This window comes from Rhipicephalus sanguineus, chromosome 3 (genome assembly GCF_013339695.2).
Source record: "Rhipicephalus sanguineus isolate Rsan-2018 chromosome 3, BIME_Rsan_1.4, whole genome shotgun sequence".
NCBI lineage: Eukaryota > Metazoa > Arthropoda > Arachnida > Ixodida > Ixodidae > Rhipicephalus > Rhipicephalus sanguineus.
The window spans coordinates 88,374,044-88,391,827 of NC_051178.1; the positions used below are offsets into that span (position 1 = coordinate 88,374,044).

At 46.8% G+C, this 17,784-nt stretch overlaps 1 long non-coding RNA gene across 1 annotated transcript; it reads left to right on the top strand.

Annotated features, from left to right (window-relative positions):
* Positions 1-1,118: 1,118 nt before the first annotated feature.
* Positions 1,119-4,489, top strand: LOC125757958 (uncharacterized). The gene is made up of 3 exons (XR_007415598.1): positions 1,119-1,683; positions 2,171-2,302; positions 3,414-4,489. It is a non-coding gene; the product is annotated as an uncharacterized LOC125757958 (long non-coding RNA).
* The last annotated feature ends 13,295 nt before the right edge of the window (positions 4,490-17,784 follow it).

Below are 17,784 nucleotides of genomic sequence, written 5' to 3' on the forward strand. Positions count from 1 at the left end.
CATGATGTACGAATGGTGTGTGCCGTTAACCATCACGGCGGCAAGAGAGCACAACACGCAAACACCGCAAAAACGGCACACGCCGGCCAACGGTCGCTTCATGTAACGGAACATCACGAAACTTCACATCAAGGCCGGCGTCTACGACGGGCTCCGATGTGGCGGCGGCGGGGCACGGCTGACCATAACGACCGCTCCAATAAGTCTCAAAAGCGAACAATGATCCGCCAACCTCAACGAGAGACTTGCAGGTGTCCCCCAAACATAGCCTGCCTGCACGGACAGCCTGGTGCCCGCGCTCAACGCTTGCTTCATGCTACAACGGAACTTTCGAGCAATTCAAAACTAGCGTTGCGGGGCGCGCGCGGCCTCCGCGGCCGGCGCGGGGAGCACAGCTTTGCCGGCACGGCGGCGGGCTGCCATTGGCTGCTTTCATTTTGACTCGCCATCGACTCGAGCGCCAATTTCGCCTTCAGGGGTGCTATTCTGGACATTGTCAAATTCCGCCATGTTGTCAAATTCCGCCATGTTGATGATTTGATTGGTCACGCGAAGTCGTTCGCATTGTGGCGCTGCAATAGCGTTACGACACAGGAATCCGCGATGACGTAACGTGCCAAAAAATAGTAATTTTTTTCCGAAGCAACGCTTCGCCGTACTCTGTCATGTAGAAATAAAGGTTTGGGTGAAACAACGAAACCGAAATATGGTACTGAGCTGTGCCTACGGTCAACTTGCGGTTTATCGAAACTACTGCTCGCTTGACGAAGAGCCGCCATGTCTGCAACACGATTGGACATTGCACTGATGGCGCCCATTGCGTCACAGGATCTCACTTTTTGTAGCGTCAAATTGACGTTGCGTGACGTTGCATCCTGCCAAATTTGCAGCTTAAAATGTGAGAACGATGAAGTGCCCAAAATTGGCCGCCATATTGTTGTAAATTGAGTTGCTTGTTCGATGTGCAGCCTCACATACGTATGTGTAGATGTCATTCCGTGAGTTACTTTACAAGCATGTTTTCGGATAGGAGTATTATAAAGTGTTGTACATGAAGCTTGCTTGTTAAAATAAAAGGTTATTGTTTAATTTGGCTTGTTCGAATTTGCGGTTCTCGCCGCAAGAGAACGCTAGATAAGCGAAGAAAAATGGCGCTGCCCTTTGTTGTGTAGTGGCTGGAGCTGCAGGAAGCATCGCGAGTACCGCGATGCTTTTGTGATGACCGATCAATTATTTCAACTGTGGTGCCGGCTGACGAAGGACACTGTGCGATGGCTGTGCGGGGAGCTTCGCCAGGACCTGGAGAGGTGGCGTACGGACACGAGAACAGCCCCGACCGTTGTTGTTTTTGTTGAGCTACAAGTGCTTTGCGCCCTTCGCTTGTTCGCCACCGGCAGTTACCACGACGTGATCGCGAACAACGAGGACGTGGCGACGAGCTAGTCCAGTGTGGGTCTCACGATTCATGCTGTCATGGAAGCGATCGTCGAGCGCCTCGGCAATGAGTGGATCGCCCTCCCTGCCAAAAGGAAGGCTTTGTCCACATAGATGCAAGATTTGAACGCTGCGTTGAGGTGGTCGACGACACGTTCGTGTGCATAAGTGCGCCGTATGAAAAAGGACGATGGCAACAAGGCTGCTTACTTTTGCCGCATGAACTTTTACGCCGTCAGCGTCAAGGTGGTGAGAACAAATTTCATCTTATTCAATCTCGCGCATGCTGTTAGCAGAATGCAAAGGAGGAACGTGAAAGACAGCTTTTCGCCACTCTCCAGTATTTTAACGACATTTGCCGTGGCTCCAACTGCAGTGATAGAAAAGAACGCAGTAGTCGCGGTAAACGGAGTTTCCGTCACTATTTAGTTTTGGCAGGGGTGACGTGACACCCTAAAAAGTTCATCGAGCTTCATATTTGATCGTGGCAGCTTTTAAGAAAAATAATGCATGAAAGGAAATCAAACGTGCTGATTGCGCTCTAATTTCATAAACAGTGATATGCAGACATGCAGTAACTGCCACATATGAAATGAAAGATACAGCTGTCGAAGCTGCGCTCCGAAATCAACTCGAGAGAATTAAGTGCGTTGGACCACACAGTTATAGTTGTTCTGCATGTAGCTGGTTGTATTGCTGTTGCCGACTTCCTTCCAATGCAAACAACACTCTGCAGGTATGTGGCCAACCCTGCCGATGACTGGCCTCGCACTCGGGGCCCGTGCACGACGCCTTTATGTGGAAGACATCCACCGTGAGCCAGGACTGGGCAGTGGACGCCGTGGCCAGGCTGGTGAATAGCTCCTTGGTATGCAAGCGTGAGAATGCTTGTGTGGTGTCTTAGTGTAGCAAAAACATTATTCATGGTAATTTTATTACACGCTGCATGGTTCTTAACTACTCAAGTCTCTTTGTCCAAATTTCTGCCCCGTATGTTATTACTGGCAGCTACCTTGGTCGAACACTATCTACTTTAGTGGCACTCGTGTTCCCTTGAATGAAAATTCTCTCATGCACACATTTGAGAAAACAAGTCATACTGAGACCCGAGGCGGCACACAATAATCCGACTTGCTCTCAGTGTATAATTGCAACTTGTCTTTCTATGGTCATGGGAAAGACTACTAGTGCAATAGAAAGGTCAAGCACGAAATAAACTTTCATGAAGAGATTGTATGATCCTTTATTATAAAGTGGTGAAATAATAAATAGTAAGCATGCGATGATACAGAAAATGCTACACTCTGAGGCTATGTTAAAAAAAAAGAATACATCAAATACAACTGCCATAGATGTTGTACATTCATAAATACATTTATCTGTAGAAAGGACAACTTGTATAAAAATACAAATAAGCAAGCACAGCCATGTGCTGTATAGCAATAAAATAAGTCAACTGACAACTCAAAGGTATTTCAGTCATGGTTCATAAAAAGCACTAAAAACAACTCAAACGGTTGCAAAAGAAACCTGCTGTCACGTTTCATTGACGGCCTAAGCACAAAAACTAAGGGAAACGAAGCCTTGAGTGCGCTGACCGTCTGCAGCCGCACATCAATCCCATGCAATCAAAAGAAAGCACAACACCCTTACCACCAAAGAAGATGCGCCTTCTGTCACTCGCCCCTTCTTCTCTATGAAAGAAGTTAAGGGCTGCAGTTCAGTAGCTTCGTTGTCATTCCTCGTGACGAAGGAATTGAGTTGATAAAGCCATTTTTTTCGTTGGAGCATTTCAAAAGCCGTAATTATGTAACCTAACTAGACAAGCAACTCTGTGAATATGTCTAGCTGTAAAAAAAAGGAAAGCAGTGCATATCAGTGACACGATGTCTTCGAATAAGTTAAAAGAAGTGAGAAAGGAATAGTACATATTCATGTATACATTCATATTATGCTAACTGGAACACTGTCCTCCACAGGTGATAGTGCATACTCGCTTCAACCTTGGCTGCTTAACCCCATCCCTGGAGCACAGCCTGCAGAATCCTCTGCTGCCCGATTCCACCGCACCCACTCTTCACTGCGGTGCGTCGTATAACTGTGCACTGGAGTCCTCAAGGCCCACTTTCGGTGCTTGCAGAGGTACAGAACACTGTACTATGGCCCACTCTTCACGTCGAAGATCATCGCTGTTTGTGTCGTGCTTCACAACCTCGGTGTTTGGCAGCAGCTGCCTGAGCCAGACGACATCCCTTGCACTGAAGAACTCGAATGAGAATATGCGGACCTTTACAACAACAATAGCGACGATACGGCTGCAGTAGACATGTACCAGGCGGGTAGGCAAAGGCAGGATCACGCTCTGTAGTGGTTCACAGCTGGGCATGACTCGATGTAATGGGGTTTACATTCCTGCGAGATGTGCACAGAAACGTGAAACACAAGAAGCTCTTGCATTGTATTCGATCCTATACCTATCCCCTGTACTTGTGTTCTTGCAGGAATTGTATTCTGACGAAAGCTTCATTGTGTTCGTTCATTGAGAGCACGCTAATCGTACCAAGCAGTTAGGCAAAAGCATGCTCAGCTTCTGCCGCAAATCATAGCAGGACTAGTTTGTTGAGACCATAGTGACTCTGTAAACAGCCTGTGTTATTTTGCAGCAGTGCATGCAACATTGAATGCCATTCCAGAGCATTGTTTTCAGCACTTCATTCACAATGCGAACCCATGTGATGACTGCACGAGTCTGGCAGGTGTATACAAAAGCTCTATTCATGTAGTAGCCACTCGTACATGCAAGAGCACAAGCTTGCTGTGGTTGGTAATCTATGTAAACGCTTATAGGCACAAAACGAACCAGTACCAAAAGGGGCAACGTGGGCACAGCACTGTGTAGCTACTTTCTGTCCTGGTTTCTCTAGTGGACTATAAAAGTTTACATGCAAGAGTAATACATGATATTTCAGAATGTGTTGTGAGTCAATTGATCTTCTTCTGTCAATTCATCATTGTGAGTCAATTCATCATCCTTGCAATAATAAAAAGCAGTCAAGTTGTCTCATTGCTTACATCATTGTCTTATCATTCACTGCTGCCAACAACAAAGGATGCCTCTAATATTGTACCAGCCAGTTTTGAAACCAGCACATCTGCATAAAAGACATCTCTTTGAATGCAGTTTGTGCACTTCTTATTGCTACCAGTCCAATGTAACATCAACTGCATGAAATACTACATTTCCTCTTCTTTATCTGTGGCCATTAGGCACTTCTTATCCGTATGTTGTAAGCAACGTGGAAGTACCTTCCACAGTTAACACCTTCGGAGGTGCATCACTTCTGTGGATTGAGATTCGCCTAGACTTTATCTTTCAGATTCAACTGATCGCGCGTAACGTGAGGTCCTGAAACTTAACTCTTATTGCTTCTGCTTATGTATATTTACATGATTGTAACTTTTACTTACAGTAGTCCTTACGCATCCTCAGCAAAACATATAGCACCATCTTAATGATCACGACAGTTCAGGAAGATACTTCGCGCATCGGAGACGTTATAAATAACTGAGCTGGCTGTTGGGCTAGTTGGCACATTACTTAAGATAAACTAGACGCGGAACAGCCACCGCAACAAAAAAGACAGAAGGAACAGAAGGGGCATTATTAATACTTGCAATGCTGTGCAGCTCCTTATCTCTATACTATCGGCAGCGCTTCTGGACGCCGCGGGCCCTGGGAACGAAGGGCCACCGCAGCCCAAGACGGGGTCGACGCGCATACTTGTAACGATGCGGGCGTCATTCACCGAAACGTGCGTCGCCAAATCGAACGGCCCTCCGCCTGTTCTCCTGCAATAAGCATGTGCATAGCTGAAACGTCAACACCACCCGAGTGAAACGCAAGCTTACCTGACTGCACCGTCATTCCGCGCCTCGAGCTCGAGCTGCCGCCACTCCGGCGGCGGCCTGCTGCTGGGGCCCAGGCGGTAAAGGCGCTCTGTCATCGTCTGTCACGGCTCCCATCGTACCTCCGGTAGTAAGTCGCAAACCACCCTCCCCATACGGGGACGATCGGTAAAAAAATGCAAGATCGCGGCCCACTGTTCGCGATCTGCCGACATAACCACAGAACACCTACACAAAACAACCAGCGAAATAACGATGTCGGCAATGTCGACGCTGGCTTGGCTGGCTCGCTTATTGGCTAAAAAAGTTACTATGGCTTTGTCGCTCATCTCCAAATATGGCGCTAAATTGCAGACGTTATCGTCTGCTTCACAACTTTAAAACTAAACGCTTCACTTTTCTTTTATTTTTTTGTTGTTGCATTAACAATTTCAGATACAAAATACTATTTAATTGCACGTTTCTTCGCATCTTATATCCCCTTCACGTCACGTTTCGCAAGCATTTCATGCGTTTGCGTCATCATTGTGTACACGTCACGCCTACGTCAAATTCGACAGAAAATGGCGGAAGTCCAGGATAGCACCCCAGTTATCGCACTTCTGGTTGGCGGCTCAATCAGGCTCAGTTTCAAGATGGTGGCGATGACGTAACGATGACGTAATTTTTTGGGACGCCTGAGCGGCAGTGTGTCCGACCGTTGCCTCACTCACAAGGCACCGGTCTACGTCAAAGACTTGTGAGACTGCATATTAAAGACGATAGTCTTTCTTGGGGAACTTAAACGCAGAAATTTTGGTCTGCCGTCTGTCTGTCTTTCTGTTTTTCTGTCTGTCACCCGATTCAGCCACCCGGCCAAAGTTTAACCACTTGCCGAAGGGCCAGCCATCTTGTACAGCTTAATAGGTTCATACTTGCGTACATTGTCGATCAAAAAGCAAACATTTCGCATATCTGAGGCGCTACATCACTAGGTAAGCATTAGGCGGTGTGTTCCTCTAACAGAAAATACATAGATACGTGATTCTAAAGACCGTAGTTTCTTAAACTGCGCTGAAAATGCGGCTGCGCTGAAAATGCGACGCAACGCAGACGAAAGCCCTCTGCCACGGAGAAAAGAAAGAACCTCCTCCGTGCACTCCGCGTGCCCGCCATCTCGGAGGCCATGTGCTCAAACCCTTGTTTCCCGAAGTATTGCCAGATGGCGCCCATATCTCACGCAGCGATAATCTATCGTCTTTCGATGACATTGGCAGCTCAGCACGCAGATACGCGGCCAATTTTTTCTTTCTGGTTGTTTGGAACCGTGTTATTGTGCTTGTTGGCCTATGTGTTTGTCGCCCAATATAACTGTCTTTTCTGTCACGGATTGTCTCCATCTTCTTCGCGTCGCACGCCTTGCGACGTGACGAACCTAACCACCACAGCCGTCCTTTCCTTGCATTACTTCCGCGCGCCCGGCAATTCCTGGTCACGAACGGCATGTGCGCTATCGGCGTGACATAGCATTCTTGACAGGAAAGTGGCCAGCGCCCAATTTTCAAAAAAGGAAACGAAAGCAAGCCCGATGACAATTATTGTTGTGGGACAAAAAGACGGCCTTTTTACTCGATCTATTGTATCAGTGTTGCGCAAAAATACTTTAGGTGTCGTTTTCCGTCTGCTTAGTTTAGAATTAAATGAACAAAATATACTGCATTTCGGGGCTTTTTCTCTTGGCCACAGTGACGGGAAAAGAGGCTCCACGTCATGCTCTTCAGCAAGAAGTTTCTATCCAGCGGCGATGAAGCCGCAGATTGCACGCTGCGTACCTCGGACGGCGGCACGTTCGTGGCGCAGCGCGCTTACCTGTGTACCCTCAGCCCATATTTCGCCGCGACGTTCAGCAACGAGTTCGGCTCCGGAACGGACGTGGTGGTCAGCGGAGTCGGCGCCGCTGTGCTCGACACGCTCCTCGTGTTCGAGCACACAGGAAAGGTAGGCAACTTCCGGAGTTCGCCATTAAAGCGGCAGCTTCGAGAGTACGCTGACTCGCGCTCACCTTGCCTGAAGCTTCATTCAGTTCTAAGTATGGCATGCTCCCGTTGTCGGCGGTCTTCAAGTGACCTCTAGCCAAAACCCACTGCCGTTATCCTGGCACTCGTACGAGATCATACGGGCACTTAAACCGGGGCATAACGAGTTCATCCGGGCACCGTTGCTTGAACGAAACAAGACATCGGAAACTCAGCTTAAAACTTATAGAATGTGATCTTCGGCAGTCAAGCCTTCGTACAGGGCCGCATTACGTACGCTAGTTACGGTCCAAACATACTACAAAAGATGTTGCTTCAGAGTTCTTACTGTTTGTTCACATTATCACTGAAGTTGTAACTTCTTGCACGCTGCTATTTCTTCACTGCACCTACGTAGGCTTATAGAAATTACTGAGAGGGAGCCCACAGTAATCAAGACACTCCGGTTGGACTTTTAATGTCACAAAAACAGTCGTACTCTTGAAAAGCCGGAACAAGATATTCGCAGTATTAGTGAAAAAAAATTAACCGAATGAAAATACAGGCCATTTAAGCTATGATAGAGATAATATTTCATTGATAGTGAAAACCTATGTAATTTGTTATCACAAAACGACAGAGCTAAGGTTGTCACAGGGCTGTGATGACGCCTCGACAGTGTGACGCCTCGACAGTGATTCGTTTGGAAACTCACTTACTATGGGAACGAAAAATCCTACCCGAGTGCGTCTTTTCTGGTAAAATTGTTCAAAGTGATAGCATTCTTGGGCTCTGTAACCAAGTTTTTTCACGTTAGTGGAGCTGAAACATCCTTCCCTACATGCTTCGCCCCTCCTCAGTTTTACAGTGAAAGCGGTTATGCGATCACAACAATGGTCGTTTTTGGCGCCGTAGTTGTCAGCCGCCGGTGTCCGTAACCGCTATCGCGCGAAATAAGAAAAAAAAACGAAATCAGAAAAATATCTCCGGGATGAAACGGCGTTAGAACCCGGGCCCTCTGCGTGGGAGCCCAGTATTCTACCACAGAGCCACGTCGGTGCTTGAAGGTACTTTGCAAAAAGACCCTAAGCAGGCTTCATGTCGGAAAGGAACCACATTAACATGTAATATAGCGTGGTAGAAGAGTAACATAACAACCACCCGTCACACAACGCGAATTCTGAAACCAGGCGTCATACAATGCGAATTGCGCAACGACTGGTTTGTTGAATGCTTCCAACCCATTACAAAGGGCTCAGCCATAATTCTTCATCGTCATCAGGCACAGCAATTAAAGTCTCCGACCACTATGAGTGGAGTCTTATTTGCCGCTGCGGTGATTTGTGCTATTAGCTGGGCGCAGCGCGTTGCTGGCATTCTAGGTGGGCTATAGATATTGGTGATAAGTAATGAATCTTGTCGGATGTCGATTGGGATAACCTCAAGGACAACATTGTGGAGGGAAATTACGTGGTGTATGCCTTATGACTCGCTTGATAAATATGAACACAACCTTAGCACTATCATTGGGCGAGTGATAAGCAGTGTAGACTGGGAGCGATATGCTCGTCTTAAGGTCCTGTAGGAGAATCAGATCTGGTGGGTGCTCTTCGTTTAGAATCAGCTGAATTAGCGCTGCTCGCTTACGACGTATGCTGCGACAGTTCCAATGCCAAAGTTTTAAAAGTCGAGGTGTTTTAGAATTAGGTGAATCACCTGCCATTTTGCTGCCCAGCAGTATTGGGAATAGGAGGGGATTATGTTGTGTGGGGTGACGGCGTCGCCTGCATATGGTTGCTTGCTTCCGCCACCATTACGCCCAATTATCCCCTGAGTTGGGCACAGAAGGTGTCTAGTTTGTTATCTAAAATTTTGAAGCGTTCATCAACAATGCAGTCGATCTGAGCCTCGAGAGTTGGGAATCGAGCCTCGATTGTTTGTAGACGATTTTATAGGAACTGTTGAAACTCATCGTGCATCTGTTTTTGAAAATGTGTTAGTTTCGCTGTTAATGTTGCCTCAAGTTTGGCTTCAAACTGAGCCTCCAGCTCAGCTGTTCTGCCTGATTGCTCCAATTCGGCTGTTTCGTCTGATGACGGAAGAACTTCTTTTCTTTTCTTTTTTACAGGTGGTGTGGGGGTTGGGGATTTTATGGCAGGTAAAATATTACTGCCTACGAGTGAAGGGTGACCAGGGGGTGGGTGTGAGGGTTGGGTAATGGCCTGTCGCAAGCCTCTTACCTTCTCTCGAAGGCGGGCCAGTTCCTCGTCCCGGTGGTCTGGTTTACTGGTGACTAGTTCAGCCCATGTGAGCTCCTCGGGGGCCTTCGGTGGAGCTGGTGGATGCCATCTTGGGAAGCCCTCTTCGTGCAGCTGCTGTCTCCCGGTAGTTTCCCTGCGGGCTGGTGGCTTCATTGTGATCTGTCGCTGTTTTGCTTTACACCACCCGGTTCCTGTAAGGTGCTCGCCGCCGCATAGGATGCATCGGGGCACGCATTGACGACTTCTATCTTCCCCGTGATCTTCACCGCACGTTGGACACCTCGGTTTCTTCTGTTCCGGGCACACGTCATATCTGTGTCCTGGGGCTCGGCAGTTTGTGCAGGCTTCTGGTCGCGTTCTGCATGGCGTGCACAGGTGCATGCCCCCATAGTAGATGATTCTACGGGGGAGGGGTCCTTGGGCAAATGTTATAAGGATAGACTTGGATTTGCCCATCCGTCTTGCTAGCAGGATGCCCGCTTCTGGATTTCTCACTTGCAGCTCTTGTAGAAGCTCTTCTTTCGTTTCATCCCAAAAAGCGTTGGATATCACGCCTCGTACACTGTCCGCTGCAGGGGCTATGTACGCGGCTACCACGTACGCTTTTGCATTTCAGGTGATGCTTCTTATTTTAACCAGGTTGAGGGCTGTTTCCTCGTTAGTTGTGGCTACTGTGGACGCATTGTTCGTTAAGTGAACGCGTATTTGCACTTCTGCGTCCACCGGTATCTTCGCTGTGGCGCAAAGGCAGCGGAGTAGCAGCTGCGGCTGTATGTTGGGCATAAAGAGGCCTCCCTGAGAGCGGAAAATCACCTTGGTAGCATGCTGCAGCACTGGAGCCATTTGCCGACTTCGGCGCGTCACTTGCTGCGTTGCACGCTGCGTCGGGTTCGGGCGGTACGTAGGACGCCACACCGACGCGGTGAGCGTTTCGGTGCGTTCCTCCGGTGCCTTCTGTTTTTCGCTCGTTTCGTGTAGATCCTTCATACGCGCTTTTGACTGGGACTTGCCTTGATAGGTACCGATGATCGTAGTCCAGTCTGCTGCGTCGTAGTCTTCCTCCCGGAGGGTAGTTCCTTCGACTTGTACAACGTACATCGTATCGGTGCACCGCCGAGCTAGGCCTCGCGCTTGGCTTAGCGTGGCCTGTACGGCGTGCCGGTCTTCTTAATAAATCGGGCTGGTTCGGCGCAAGGATAACCAAACATGGTGGGTGGCCTCCACTCACCTTCCGGTAGCGTAAAACTAATATTGGTGATCCTTGGTGCTAATTTACCAAAGCGGCCGCATCGGTTTTGCGGTGCCGATGTAACGTGCATCCGCACCCGCCGACGACGAGACGCTTCTCCTGAGTCAGAGAGGTACCGTCGTGGGCGGCCGGCTGCTTTCGGTGAGCCTGCATCCGTTGCTGAATGCACGTCGCATCGATGGTCATCGCCCCTTGTGCGGACACCGTACACATGAAAAAATGGTTAATTTAGGTTAACGGATGTCCAGACTGTACGTTACAGTCATTCTTACAGGTTGGAATTTCATGTACTAAAACCCAGAAGCGCCGGTGGCTTGTAGACGGACTCGGCCGGTACGCTAGGGCTAGCGCTAGCTAGGAGTCGCACTGGGTAGGACCGATCTAGGCGCAGATGAGTTGCGATGGTTGAAGTTTCTGTATTTTGGCATCGGAGCCTTTTTAAGTGTTACCTAACGTATAGATGAAGTGCAAGTGCAAGATTTGCCCGAGATGCGTTTCCCGTGTAGCGATATCGAACGACGGCTGTTTTCTGGCCCCCGTTGGGAAGGGTCGCGAAGCCAGAGCTCATTTACTTTTTGCCAACTGCACGGCGATGTAACGATTTGTTGTGTATGTTCAGACCGAGGCCTCCAGACTTATAAAAAATTGCAATATGGAGTCATTACAGCAACACAGCTCGGATGGAAAGCTGATATATATGCGCGGCATGCACAAAATGTGTATTTATTGCTGTTCCGTGCTCCGCAGGAATTAACGGCGTTATTGGCACTGCATGAATAAAAAAAGCGTGCTAGAAAGGTAATGATCAGTGTTGGCTGCCCTAGTTTATTAACATATTTTTCTCCACATTTGACAGGGAAACAATAAAAGTGACCGTGATTTCACATATCACGTACATCATGAAAATAGCGCGCATATCTCATCGTCTTTCTCTGCCAAGCTAGAATTTATGACACATGTTTGGCACCTGTTAGGATAGCATCTATCCGTGCCATCGAATCAAACATTCGATATTCAACGATACCAAAACATGCCGCCGCGCAATATACCGAAAGCAGCGCGCGGCACTGGCAGAAAGAGTACAGGCTCCGGTATGTGACAGCGCACGCCAGTGAGAATTCCGGCGTCTCCAGCGCTTCCCAGTGAGCGCCAGCGTCACAGCGGCAAAGCCAGTGCCTCTACCAGTGCGACCCAGCTCTTTCCCAGTGCGTTCACCGGAGTCCCAGTGACTCCGAGCACATACCAGTGTTCCCAGTGCGATCCAGTGTCAAAAAAAAAAAAAGCCGCACCTCCCCGAAGGGTGTAGGTCCGGATCCCATGAGTTACCCCCCAGTAATGTTCAGTTGTTTTTGTCCCCGAAGGAGATCGTGAGGAAATGCGAATGCATTTGGGTGCACCCGATGAGTGTGCGATTAATTAATGAAGAGATACGAGAGTGTGCATGTAGAGGCGTAATGCTCGAGTTGCATTGTGTTATACTTCGTCCTAGTGGTATCGTTGCCGCGAGAGATTCGGCTTCACCGACTTCCATCGCTATCAAGACACCAAAGCGCGCGCTTCCTGCATGATATATATAGGTCCGAGCGCGGAGAGGAGGAGCCCCCGAGCTCTCTCTCCGCCAAGCGAGCTCCGCGATGCGAGCGCCCTCACCGGGTACACTCTTGCCCTCCCTTACCCTCCGCTGCTCCGCGATGCGAGCGCCATCACACGCCCGCGCGCTCCTCCTCATCCTTACCCTCCGCCGCTCACCACCTGCTCCGGTTGCTAGGTGCGGCGCAGCTGTTGCTAGGGGCGAGGAGGAGCGCGCGCGGAGAGATAACACCTGTGCGCACGCCGGCCAGGGACGCAGGACAACCCCCGACTAAGAAATGCATTCGCATTTAAAACGTACTGTTATCACGCTGGGGGTACTGGAACGGCGCTGGTTTTTGCAATAGGGGATCGCTTCTGCCTTAATGCATAAGAGTGCGAAAAATGCACGAACGAATCTGATACGTACAGATATTCTACAAGGCAATAATGAGATGGCCCATAAATCTAAGAATCAAAGTCGCGTGGTCGGCCAGGTCTGAGCCATGTCACTCGGAGGTGGCGAAGACGGCTTAAGCGAAGACCCGATCAAACCCAAATCGGGTGTTTCACTGCCTAAATATTGATTCTGGACTAACAAGATGGCCACTATTTACCGTAGAAGCCGCGGTACTGTTACAACCAGAGTCACATCTGTATCCCAACTCTTGCAGTTTTTCCTGAGTCCTCACATCATATGGGATGTCCTCAGGGCGGCGGACATTCTCCTTCTGGATGGAGCCCGCAGGGCGTGTTTCCTGCTGATATCCAAGGCATTGGATATCAGCAATTGCCTGGGGCGGGCAAAACTTACCCGCAGGTACTACTGCCCGGACTTCTCTCGTACCACGTTGGCATTCGTGCGAGAGAACTTCGACGAGGTGAGCATTTGGGAGCCGTGGCATAATGGACAGTTGAGGGCGACGTCAATTTAGTTTAAAATAGCAATGTGTTAATTCGATCAGAGACTATGTTATCAAATCATGATAAACTACTATGGACAGCAAAAAATTACTCATCTACTGCCGTTACAATTGAACAAACTACATTTCGCAGGTATTGAAATAACAAACGTCCTACTTTCTCAACTTCGCCAATATCTTAACTCTCCTGATCTTTAAGAGCTCTTCCTCAAACTACGTGCCAGAAAGAAAAAACAGCACCACTGCTATGCATAAATTTTGTATTTAGTGCATTGCTAATTTAGGTATTTCGAATTTTCATCTGTGCCTGTATATGCGTTTTCTCGCAGTCTGCAATGTGTATAAAATTTATGTATTCCCTATTTTGGTTAGTGTTGTGTACTTTCACCGTATCTTGTATTCTGTTGTCTCTGTTGTATATAGGGGGTTCAAGACGTAGTCAAGCGGATAGTCACTTTTATTCTCAACCTCTCCATCAACATTTTATTGGTGGAAATAAAACTATTATTATTATTATTATTATTATTATTATTATTATTATTATTATTATTATTGTTGTTGTTGTTGTTGTTGTTGTTGTTGTTGTTATTATTATTATTATTATTATTATTATTATTATTATTATTATTATTATTATTATTATTATTATTATTATTATTATTATTATTATTATTATTATTATTGTATTTAGTGCACTGTATTTAGCGCCTCTGACAGGCCGGCTGAGTTTTGGAAGTATGTACGTAAACGGTCTAGCAAAAACGGAGAGTCCTTCAGACTACTAGACTCAAATGGGGTAGAAGTGCATGCCGTCGCTGACTGTTTTGCCACACATTTCTCATCCGTTTATAAGGCCTCAGACTCCAGCACTGATATCAGACAACAGCCCAAGGCAGTTAGCTCATCCAGTGCTTTGTCGCTGGATGAAAATCTTATCAGCGAATGCATTAAGCGCTTAAAACCATCCTTATCATGTGGCCCAGATGGCATCGCCTCCGCCATACTAGAAGCATATGGTACTATATTTTTCCCAGTGCTGACTACAATATTTAATAACTGCCTGGACACTTCCACATTTCCTAGCATGTGGAAAACTGCTCTTGTTTTCCCAGTATTTAAGTCGGGCTCTAAGACAGATGTTTCTAATTATCGCCCGATTTCTCTGCTATGTGCCACATCAAAGATCATCGAACTGGCTCTTCACAAAATATTGTCTTTTAGTGTGAAAAACTCATTGATTCCAAATCAACATGGTTTTCTTCCTGGCCGCTCAACTACCACAAATCTTGCTAGTTTCATGACGCAGATCTCCACACCTATTTCTCAGAGAGGACAGGTTGACGTAATCTACTGTGACCTGAGCAAGGCTTTTGACGTAGTCAGCCACACACTGATTATGGTTAAACTTGCGAACTTTGACGTTGACTTGTCGATTGTGAATCTCTTGCACAGCTATATCCTCAATAGATCTTGTTATGTTGCCGTAAATGGCCAAACCTCTTCTTTGTATAAAGTGACTAGTGGGGTCCCTCAAGGGTCGGTATTAGGCCCACTCCTATTTTTAATTTACGTTAATGATGTTTCTTTTGCCATTCGTAATTCTTCTTTCCTCTTGCATGCCGATGACATCAAGATATTTAAGGAAATTCATTCAGTTAACGACTGTCACTTGCTGCAGTCAGATTTGTGTTCTTTTTCCGAATGGTGCAACGGCAATAACCTTTCTCTAAATACCTCAAAGACAAAATTCATGTCTATCACTCGCAAAACATCTAGCGTGTCATTTCAATACTTTGTCAATTCTGTGCCGTTATGCAAGGTTTATGAAATCAGTGATCTTGGTGTTGTCGTTGACAGCGCGTTAAACTTTTCTTCTCACGTTAAGCGTGCTGCTATGCGGGGCCTTCGTTCTCTCGGATGTGTTTGTAGAATATCTCGAGAATTCAGGTCTCCCATGGCCCTACACAAATTGTACACGGCAATATGTCTTCCGCAACTTGAGTATGCGTCCGTGATATGGAATGGCATTGCTCAGTCCAGCGGTAACACCATTGAACGAGTCCAGAAAAAAATCCTCAGCATATATAACAATCGCTTTGCTAAAAATGACTCTGGATCTCGTTCAAGTACTGCTGAATCATTATCACTGCCATCACTTCACTGCCGACGAAATCGTTCTGATCTCTTATTTCTCTACAAGCTAGTCCACGGTATCATATCCTGCCCTGTACTTCTCAATTGTGTTAATTTTCGAATTCCGCGTAAGTTAACCAGAGAGAACAGACCGTTTCATGTACCCGCCTGCTTCTTCCAACACTCTACCGTTCACAGAATACAAAGTCTCTATAATATTAATTTTCTTGATCTTGACGTTTTTCATAGTCCACAATCACTGCTTTTATCCGAGCTTTGCACTGTTTTGACATAGTATGGCACAATGTACAAAGTCTTCCCTTCTCCGTCTTTCCGCATAGTTGTATATGTGCAATCTAATTTTTTATTCCCCTTCAATATTTCTCATATTGTCTAATTTTACTCCTCCCCTTTTGTGCTCATTTCTCTTTGTCTACGTGTTTTTGCTCTTTTATTTCTGAAGACTGTCTGTATTGTATTGTTTATTTTTACTGATTCTTTTTTTTGCGTGCGCCTGCACAAAGACCTCACGGTTGTTCCTGGGCACGTTAAATAAATGATTGATTGATTGATTGATTGATTGATTGATTGATTGATTGATTGATTGATTGATTGATTGATTGATTGATTGATTATTCGCTTCACAGAAAGATGGTTATCTTTGGAGAAAGTAGACGTAGAGAAGCAGCGTATGGTAGACACCACCTGGCCTACCAAAGGTTACGATAAGATGCCTTGCAGTTTTCCTGCTACCAGGCGTTTCCTACCACTCCACGTATGTGGGCGTGGGTTCGTACCCCACTTCTGACTCCATGTATCGTGCCGGTCGCGCAAAGAATACAATCGAGCCAAGTATCAGTCAACAAAGAACAACGTTGCTTTATTTTCTCAGCTGTTTATGCGTTGTAGGTAGGAGAGGGAACACGTTTAATATAGCTTTCCGAGGGTTTGTTTGTTGATTCCACCTTTAGTGGGCGTGTGCCGTAACGCTTCGTTGAAAACATACTAACATGAACATTTCTCTTTATGAAGAACGATACACCAATGGTAGTTGCAACGTGCCTTTATTGCGACAGCAAACCTCAAGGTCATGCAAAATAACTTGGTCATTGCAAATCACACACTTCACGCAATTTTTAATGCAGAAATTATTTTGTAAAAGTAAAAAACGATGTAAGGTTGTGTTAACGAAAAGAAAATGAAGTTGCTAAAGTAGTAACTTTAATTACGGTCGTGATGCAAAATAGGTAAAAGGTTACCAAGCCCAGAATTCCGCCCCCTCTTTGCGAGTAAGAAGCTTTGATGTATTATCTAGCCAAGACCATTTTCCTAAGATCGACCGCCGCGGTGGTACACTGGTAACGGTACTCTGCTCATGACACGAAGCTGGCGGGTTCGATCCTAGCCGCGGCGGTCGCATTTCGATAGAGGCGAAATGCTATAGGCCCGTCTACTCTACGATGTCAATGCACATTAAAGAACACCCGATGGTCGAAATTTCCGTAGCCCTCTACTATGGCGTGCCTCACAATTATATCGGGATTTTGGAAAGTAAAACCCCAGATGTTATCATATTATTAACGTGATAGCGTTCAAGAGCTCGTTTCGCAGAAATTCTGGTGTCGGCGTCGGTGAAGGCGTCGTTGATTGTTAGCGAAAAATCTTGTCCCGTGACCGCAAAAATTGAGAAAGATGCAAATAAAATAAATAATACAAATTCTAGGTTTGAGTGAGAATCGCACCCAGGCCGTCTGCGTGCCAGCCAAGCATGTGTTCCAACACAGAGCCACGCTATTCTTGAAACTTCTTCGAAAAAAAAAACACTATATGAATGTCTGCCTTGTTGTGCCGTTGTAAATCCATGAATGTCATGTAGTGGAAGGAGTATCATTAACTAATATTGCTTGGCAGAAGCCTAGAATCGTACCAGGCGCCAAAACATGTGAATTGCGCAAAGAGCGGGTGTTTTAAAGGCCCACCCATTGCAAGGCAGTCAGACATATTTAATCATCATCAGCTGCAAAAGCATCAACAAAGTGAACAGCTGCGTAGGATCGCGTTTTGCCTTACGGACGCGTAGAGGGCCCTCGCTGATTCGCAAAAGGAATAGTTATGGTGTAGTGGGCACTTAACAACTGTTCTTATAATATGCATTCTAGGATACTTTGAAACGGCCAATCTTACGCACACAGCCGTTCGCTTCCTTACGGCACGGTTGAGGCATGCACCGAGAACCGAAGCCAGGCTAGCAGTTGAGAAGGCGATGCACACAGTGACCGATTAAGCCATCGCGTTCTACTCTTAAAGGCGAAGCT